Source organism: Lathyrus oleraceus, chromosome 1, assembly GCF_024323335.1.
Source record: "Lathyrus oleraceus cultivar Zhongwan6 chromosome 1, CAAS_Psat_ZW6_1.0, whole genome shotgun sequence".
NCBI lineage: Eukaryota > Viridiplantae > Streptophyta > Magnoliopsida > Fabales > Fabaceae > Lathyrus > Lathyrus oleraceus.
The window spans coordinates 157096740-157106056 of NC_066579.1; the positions used below are offsets into that span (position 1 = coordinate 157096740).

The window sequence follows — 9317 nt, forward strand, 5'->3', positions numbered from 1 at the left end:
GTATAAAGCATTGTTACTCTTATATGAAAAATTAGGATGATTCTTCCAGTTTGAGTTATAGGTGTGCGAGTAGGGATTTCCTTGAGCATAATTCACTTGCTCTGCTCGGATTCCTGTTAGGAGTTGACAATCTGCAGGAGTGTGACCTTGGATTCCACAGACTTCGCAATTCTGAGTTGCGGCAACCACGGTGGTTGGAGGTGATACATTCAAACTTTCAATTTTCTGGGCAAGGGCTTCCACTTTTGCATTAACATGATCAAGGCTACTTATCTCGTACATGCCACTTTTCGTTTGAGGTTTCTCTACCATTGCTCGGTCGCTTCCCCACTGATAATGGTTTTGGGCCATGCTTTCGATAAGTTGATAAGCATCGGCATAAGGTTTATCCATAAGTGCACCACCTGCTGCAGCGTCTATTGTTAACCTTGTGTTGTACAAGAGACCATTATAGAAGGTATGAATCACTAACCAGTCCTCTAAACCATGGTGTGGACAAAGTCTCATCATGTCTTTATATCTTTCCCATGCTTCAAAAAGAGACTCGTTATCTTTCTGTTTAAATCCATTTATCTGGGCTCTCAACATAGCTGTTTTGCTTGGAGGAAAATATCGGGCAAGGAAGACTTTCTTCAACTCATTCCATGTTGTGACTGAGTTGGAAGGAAGAGACTGGAGCCATCTTCTAGCTTTATCTCTTAACGAGAAAGGAAAAAGACGAAGTCGAATTGCCTCTGAAGTGACACCATTAGCTTTAACAGTATCAGCGTATTGGACAAATACGGATAAATGAAGGTTTGGATCCTCGGTGGGATTTCCAGAGAATTGATTATGTTGCCCTGCCTGTAGCAGCGAAGGTTTAAGTTCGAAGTTGTTTGCTTCGATTGCGGGTGGAGCAATACTCGAATGCGGCTCATCTTGCGATGGAGCGGCGTAATCTCGAAGAGCACGAGCTGGTTCTGCCATCTCGGGTATTGGTGAAGGAAAAAGATTTTTGAGATCAGGAATTTCGATAGGAGGGAGATTGTTTGCAGCACGATATTCCCGAATTCGTCGTAAGACTCGGAGATATAGTTCGATGTCGTTGATTCGTAAGTAAAACGGCTCGCCTTGTGAGCGAGTGTGTGGCATACAAATCAATGGAAAAAAAAAGAAATAAAAATTGCCTTAGTCTCTACAGCGTAACAGAAGAATTACGATATCGACTAAATAAAAGTCCCCGGCAACGGCGCCAAAAACTTGATCGAGACTTTATGAGTCGAATTGGGGTACAAACTGCAAGTGCACAGTTCTATCGCGTAGTTTTAAAAGATATCGATCCCACATGGACTTATGAATCGATATACCTGGTTCTAAGGTTACTTCGTAAAGCTAAGGCGGATGATACTTTGATTGTTTGGGGAAAAGTTAAAACTAAAATGAGATCTAGGTTAAATATCAATTAAGCGGATATCAGTATGTAGTTCGTCGTAATTAGGGAACCAAGTCTTCGTTGGCTTCTTAGTTTTAAAATAAATCTTTTCAGTGGACACCATTGATTAAAAGTCTTCTCTCAAACTCTCGCTCTGTTGAATAGACCATGACTTTAAATTAACGTAGCTGTCACTTATTAGTTAAGTCCAAAATCACTTTTTGAAAACAATAGAATCTATAGAAACTCTTTTTAAGAAAATACTAATCGTTTAAACACCCTCGTCTCAAACTCTCGCTCTGTTGACTTAGATTATATAATTAAATTCAAATGCTTAACTCTCGTTCTCACATTTAACTTTTAAAAATACTTTTTGAAAAAGTTTAGAATTTAATTAACTCTAAAAATTGCTTTCGCCCTGATCTAGAATTAATGTCCAATTTACACTGTCCAGTTAAAAACTCAAACTTTCGTTCTATTGATTTTAACTTCTTTATTCTTTTACTTTCGTACAAAAACCTTGGTATTAAACCTGTAAATTGAGACCATAAAAATAGTGATTTTATTTTTAAACGTAATTAAGCCAACTTAGTTTTGATTCCTTCATTCCGCTTACTTTACATACCGATACCTAAATAAATTAGTCGGACATGCTAAACAGATCTAAACAATCGTCATGCTTAAATAAATCCATCTCAGACAAACAATATAAATAAACAATAATGCAGGGCATATATAAATTCAAACAATAATTAAAGAACCTGAATAATTAATGGCAATCTTGAACACTCCACCACAGACCGGTTGGATTTGTTCTTGAATTCTTCAATCGGACAGGAAAATAAAAGTGAAGGAATAAAAATCTAGAGTCTAACGTAAGGTTAGATCCAGTAAAAGATACACAATAGTTTCCGGTGTAGAAACTATTGTGTGAAAAATTAATTAAGTGCTAAAAGATTTGCTGGAAAAGGAAATAAAAATTGCAAATAAAGTAAAAACTGTAAAAAGGTAATGCTGTAAAGTATGCTTGCACGGCCGGAAGAGAAAAAGGGACGAAGAAGAGAGAGCTTTAGGGTTGGAAGGAAGTGACTAATTATACTAGTCTACTTGTAACGGTTTCCACAGCTTTCACGTTCCAAGAGTCAAGCGTAACAATAGGCTTCAACGTGCCTCTGTTGCGCTTCTGAAGCCAAAAATATAGGAGAATGGTGTGACGTCCGTCACACCATGTGTTACGCTCGTAACACAAGGCAGCAGGGCGTGACGCTCGTCACACCTTGCGTGGCGCTCGTCACAGGTCCAACGCTCCTGGCTTGTGATTGTGGGTTGGGCTTTTGTGGATTTTTCTTTTCATTGTCTTTTTGCACCCCCTTTTCTTCCTTTTTCACTTATGCTTCAAATAAATTACCTGAGACAAATAAAAGGAAAAATACCGAGTAATATCGAATAAAATGAAATAAATCGAAACAAATAATAATACAATTTAATTAAATCGAGTCCAAAAATGTGATATTATTTCATGTTATCATGCCTCAAGTGCAGCAAAGGAAATTGTTTGGATCAAAAGTTCCTTAGTGAACTTGGCATAGTTCCTGGCATTGTGGATCCCATTGGTCTCTATTATGATAACAATGGTGCTATCGCACACGCTAAGGAGCCTAGATCTCACCAACGATCCAAACAGATACTTAGGCATTATCACCTCATTCGAGAGATAATAGATAGAGGATATGTAAAAATATGTAGAGTACCTACACTTGACAATATTGCTGACCCACTAACAAAGCCTCTTGCGCAGAAGAAGCATGGTGGCCATACTAGATCAATGGGCATTAGGGGAATGCCTGATTGGCTCTAGTGCTAGTGGGAGATTGTTGGTGTAAGCCCTAGAGGCCAATACTTTTGGTACTTGTATCGAATTATTTATAATAAAAGGCTTTTTCTATTTTACGGTTGTTTAATAAAGTCCCTAGAATAGTTAGTCTGTTTAATGCATCAAGTGTGACTTGATCATGAGACCACATTAAACATAAGGACATTATTCTTAAAGTATCCGTAGTCGAGCTTTATTGTGAAGTGGGATAACATTAAAGCATTGAGACTATTATGTTTGTAGACTGATGATCACATCTCATGGATCATGGATAAAGAGTTATCAAGTCTTAAACATAGGTATGAATATTAAGAGTAATATTTATACCGGATTAACCCGCTATGAGAATACTATATAGAAAGTTATGCAAAGTGTCATAAGGTATTCTCATGGTGATAATAGTGTATACCACTCTTCGACCTGAAACCACTATGGACCCTAGATGTAGAGTCGAGTGCTTTGTTGCTGATCCAACGTTGTCCGTAACTGGATGACCATAAAGACAGTTGATGGGTAATCCACAAAGCATGCTGAGGGACATGAGTGACCTAGATGGAATTTGCCCATCCTGCGTAACAGGATAAATATCTATGGGCCCAATATTGAACTGGACAAGGATGACACGGTCTATACCTTGTGTTCAATATAGACATAAGGGCAAAGGGGTAATTATACACATGATTATTATCACGGGAGGTTTTGTCAGATCACATGACATTTTCGTGTCTTGGGTAGCAGTGATGTGTTGCTAGATACCGCTCACTGTTTATTATGTTAAATACGTGATTTAATATAATTGCCAACGCCGAGAACCTATAGGGTCACACACAAAGGACGGATTGATGAGAGATAGAGTAACTAAGGAACATCGTAAGGTACAGTGTACTTAAGTAGAATACGAAGTATGGTAAGGTACCAAATACTTAAGTGATTTTGGCATATTATGAGATATGCGCCAAAATACACTTAAGTGGGCTTTTTGGCTTGAAGCCCACACAAGTGGTTCTATAAATAGAACTCTTGTGCAGAAGCATTGTATGGGAATACAACACAACTGAAGAGTTGGAATTTCGTATCTCTCTTTCTCTCACTCAAAGCCTTCATTCATAACAGCTAGCACTGCGATTGAAGGAATCCGTTCGTGTGGACTGAGTAGAGACGTTGTCATCGTTCAACGTTCGTGATCGCCCCGTGGATTTGTATCCAAGGTTTTGATCGTTACAAGAGATCTGCACCAAAGGTTTGAATCGCCACAAGAGGTAACGATTCTATCACTGATCATGCCCATTCGTAAGGATCACTAAATGGAGAAAATTTTAAATTCTGTTGCGCCTTGGATGGCAATTCTCCTTCAGGGAAGCAACATAAATTGTATTTCAAAGTCCAAGAGTGAACTTATGAAAGAGTTTGAGATGACTGGCCTTGGTCTCACTACATACTTTCTTGGTATTGAGTTGCACAATCCAAAATGGAACTGCTCATGCACCAAAGACGATATGCTCTCGAGATATTGAAGAAGTTTGAAATGGAGCATTGCAATGCTATCATTTCTCCAGCAGAACCAAGGCTGCAGTTGTCTAAGAATGAGGATGAGCAAGATGTTGATCCAACTCAATATAGGAGGTTCATTGGATCCTTGCATTACTTTTGCAATACACGATCGAACTTGGTGTTTAATGTCACTATTTTGAGTAGGTTCATGGGGAGACCAAAGGTGTCTCACTTGGAAGTTGCCAAGAGGATCGTACAATATGTCAAAGGTTTTATTGGCTGCAGAATCATCTCTCCCATAGTAGATATGGGCAGAAAATGAAAATTTCTCAGTTTTACAAATTCCAACTGGCGCGGAGATAAAGATGATCGAAAGTCTACAACTGGATACATATTTATGCTCAGTGCGACACTAATCTCATGGTGTTCGAAGAAGGAACTGGTAGTTACAGTGTTATATTGTGAGGCCGAGTATATTGCCGCTTCGTTATGTGCATGCAAGTCGTGTGACTTATGAATCTATTGGAGGAGCTGTGTAGTAGTGAGGGTGAGGTTGTCACACTCCAAGTTGATAACGTTTCCACGATTAATCTTTCTAAGAACCCAATTGTACATGGGAGGAGAAAGCATATTGAGACGAGGTTTCACTACTTGAGGGAACTTGTTAATGAATTGAGCTATTGTAGAAGTCATGACCAAGTTGTTGATTTGTTGACTAAGGGAGTCACAAAGGATGTGTTCAAGATGTTGAAGATGAGCATGATCATAGAAGACTTGCAGCACTTGAACTAAGGTGGTGTGTTGAAAGTTATTCAAGTAATTCAAGTGATATAACCGGTTAACATGGGATGGTAACCAGTTACAGCAAGATCAGAAGCTCATCCTAGTAGCAGAAAAGTGGTGTTATGTTGTAATAGATTAACCTATTGTGTTAAACGGTTACCACTAAAGAAGATTTAATTTTCATGTTAGGTGTAACCGGTTACAAGCCCAATTTTTATACTTTTCTATTATTTCACTTGGTCATTTTGTTTCTCAATCATATCGTAACTCATGTATAAATATATATGATGTATTCTCATTCTAAATAAATGCAATCATAACTTCTCTCCACGTCCAAAATTTTCTCCACCATTATTCATCAACCTTGTAGTGTCTTGTTCCAATATTAAATAAATATAGCATGATCTCAATTGGAATCTAAATGGGTCAGATGCCCTTTTCAATAGTTCAACTTATTTTTCCCCATTATTCTATGGTTAATATTAATAAAATTCAATTAGAATTACTTGCATCAACATAATAACAAAAATATTACACACTTGTTTAAATGAAAACATAACCATCCTCCAATATAAATAGAGTGTATTTGAATGAGAACTTTGATGAAGTAAACTAATTTTTTTAGAGTTTGAATTTATCTATTTAAATTAAATTATTTGGATAGAAAGTGATTTTTTTAATAAATAAATTGGTTTTATTAATGGTGTTGTCAAAGATAAATTTAGATAATTTTAAATATCATCTTAAAACTAAGAATTTGATTTATTTATTTTTACTGTGTTATACAACATAAACCTAAAATTAGCTTTTCCAGTTTTCTTTTTAAATTTTTGCAATCTAGTCTGGATATATTTCAAAATTTATTAATTGGTCCTTATACAAATTAACAAAAATTAAAAATTGGTTCCTACAATTTAAATTTGATAAAATGGTCCCATTTTCATATTTTGAAATTCTTATGTTGACATTTGGCATCAAAACCATATTCATACATAATAGAAAAGAAAAAATAATTGTTGTATGAAGAATTATGAATTGAATTCTTGGACAATACAAGTTGGGCTGACTGAATTATAATCAAACTAAATAAATAATCAAACTAACTTAATACATATTTATCAAAACAAAAAAATGAAATCCCCCTTTCAAATTGGAATGCGTATCCAAGATTCTAACGTTTTGAACCAGTGAAGAAAATGGGGCAAGATGGAAATGTTTAGTAAACAAATATGCAACCTGATTTTGGGAATCAATTAGCATTAAATGAATTATTTTTGTTTTCGTTTTGTTTTGGATTAGGTGAGAATTCATATCAATGTGTTTTATTCTTTCCTAGAAAATTGAGTTTGAAGCTATATGAATAACAGTTCTGTTATCATAGAAAATAGTGATTAGGACATAAATGAGCCATTGAGTTTCATATGTTGATGTGTTTTTCAATGATATGTACTCAACTTTTGAGAAAGATCATGAAAACCCCGGTTGTTTCTTGGATTTCCAACAAATGAGACTTATGCCAAGGGGAGAAAGTGAAGCTTATTGTTGATCTTCTAGTTGTTGGATATGCACCCCAATATGAATCCGTGAAGCCTGTCAAGATAAGACTTGATTCGTGTTCGAAAAATAGTCCTAAAGTTGGGGCATTTTTCATGTATCTCAAGATCCTTGTTAATGCTTGCATATGTGTTGTCAATACAAAAGCAAGCATATTGTATCGTCTCCACATGGATCAGATTTATTTTTAAAATCATTCATTAGTTTTTATGATTTTAAGAATGATTTGTAAAAGTTTGTTTGTTTATGAAATTGGGATAAAAAATTTAAATTGAACTTTGATGTTATAAGTTAAGAAAATTTGTTGGGGTTGGATTTCATTGATCTATCCTCATGTATGATTGTGATCAATAATATACAATTCTAATCAAATATTAATATTATCACCTATCTCTTTACATCGCAACTTATGTCTAAGTCAACACCGTTAAATCAATCGTATTACCTAATAAACGATTTCTCAGCCTATTAATCAATACAATATTATTACGTTTCAATAGTTTTCGTGGATGCTAAACCTAAATTATCTCTAGAGTTTATCATCTAGCAGATGAAAATCTTGGATATAGAAATGACAAGTATCTCCCGATATTAAACCAAAACAATGAGAACATATTTTAGGTACCTAATCCAAAACAAGCATTAAGCATGAAAAATTCATCAATATAAAAACCTAAGAATTTCATAGAATGCCATGATCACAATCAATACATGAGCATTTGAATGACTACATCTAACCCCAACAAAAGAGAATGAGTTACACTGCTAATCATAGCTTTATAATTATGATCTAGAAGATACAATTTAAATATCATCTGTATTGATTCCTCGAAAAACGCCTATGCTTTTAATCTTTCTATCGGTTCCTCTCATACTGTGTTTTTTTTATATGAATTGTAGTAAAATGATTCTACCAATGTATCTACCGAGAAACCATCAAAAGTCCTCTAACTGTGTGACTTAAACTCCTATTTATAGAGTTCTGTTGAGGCATCCTTACTTAGCGAGCTTTATAGCTCGCATAGAAAACTTATGTTTCTTATCCCCAAAGTCATGCCAACTAATATTAAAGGAGGCTTTGCCGCCATAACTCGCTTGGTGAGCTTCCCTTTCTAGCTTAAGAGCCAAGAAACATTAAACCGACATTCATTGCTTAGTGATGTTAGCACTTTTCTTAGTGAGTGTCTTGCTTAACTTTGAATTAACTTGACTCTAAAGAAATCTTGTGTCTCCATTGCTCTCTTAGCACGACTCCGTCTTTGCTTAGTAAGAATATCTTATGGGAAGGTGCTTTGTTCTTTCTTATCGAGATCTTTGATTGTTGTTTTGTGTTTAATTGGTTTTTTTACATGTAGTTTGTTAATATACGGTTTAAAAGTTCATATATGTGTTTTATCTCATTTTAATGATAAATTAGTGGGATACTCGTGCGTTCGCATGGGTACTGATGTGTTACACGCATTTATTTTTAAAATATAATAAAAATGTAAAAAAGAAAACAATTTTTTTTACAAGAAGAATTTATTATTTAAAAAAAGATATATTTTAATTTATATATGGATCATAAATGTAATTTTTTATATATAAAAGAATTTGGATGAACGGTATATTTTCTTGCATGTAATATTATTTTTGTTTTGACATTATTTATAAAAATATTTGAATAAATAAAACTTGTTCCCATTTACAAAAATAAATAAATTCAGATTCACTCATTAATTTAAAAATAACATTTGTCATTAATAACATACATTAGTTAAATAATTACATCAATAATATATATCTCACTTTTCCATATATTATCCTTAAAAAATGTTGTATCTTAAATTAAAAATAATTTTAAAATAAAAATATTAGTAACATAAATAATTAAAAAATAATAAATTTTTAGAGTGTTTGAATTCATACATTATTTTAAATATATTTACTTTTAATTTTTTAATTATACAAAAAATATAATAACCTGTGGGTTGCACGAACTGGTTTGGATACCCGTGCGTTTGCACAAGTATTGATGCGTTCAACGCATTTGTTTCTAAAATATAATAAGAATGAAAAAACAGAAAGAAAAAATTATTTAACCAAGATAGTTTATTATTTTTAAAAGAAGAACATGTTTTTATTTATATTTGGAGTATAGTTTTTCCATATATACAAATATTTGGATCCACCGTATATTTTCTCATATGTAAATATTAATTTGTT

At 34.1% G+C, this 9317-nt stretch overlaps 1 non-coding gene across 1 annotated transcript; it reads left to right on the forward strand.

Moving 5' to 3' along the window:
- The first annotated feature begins 481 nt into the window (after positions 1–481).
- On the forward strand, positions 482–588 carry LOC127117058 (small nucleolar RNA R71). The gene has a single exon (XR_007801820.1). It is a non-coding gene; the product is annotated as a small nucleolar RNA R71 (small nucleolar RNA).
- Positions 589–9317: the final 8729 nt, after the last annotated feature.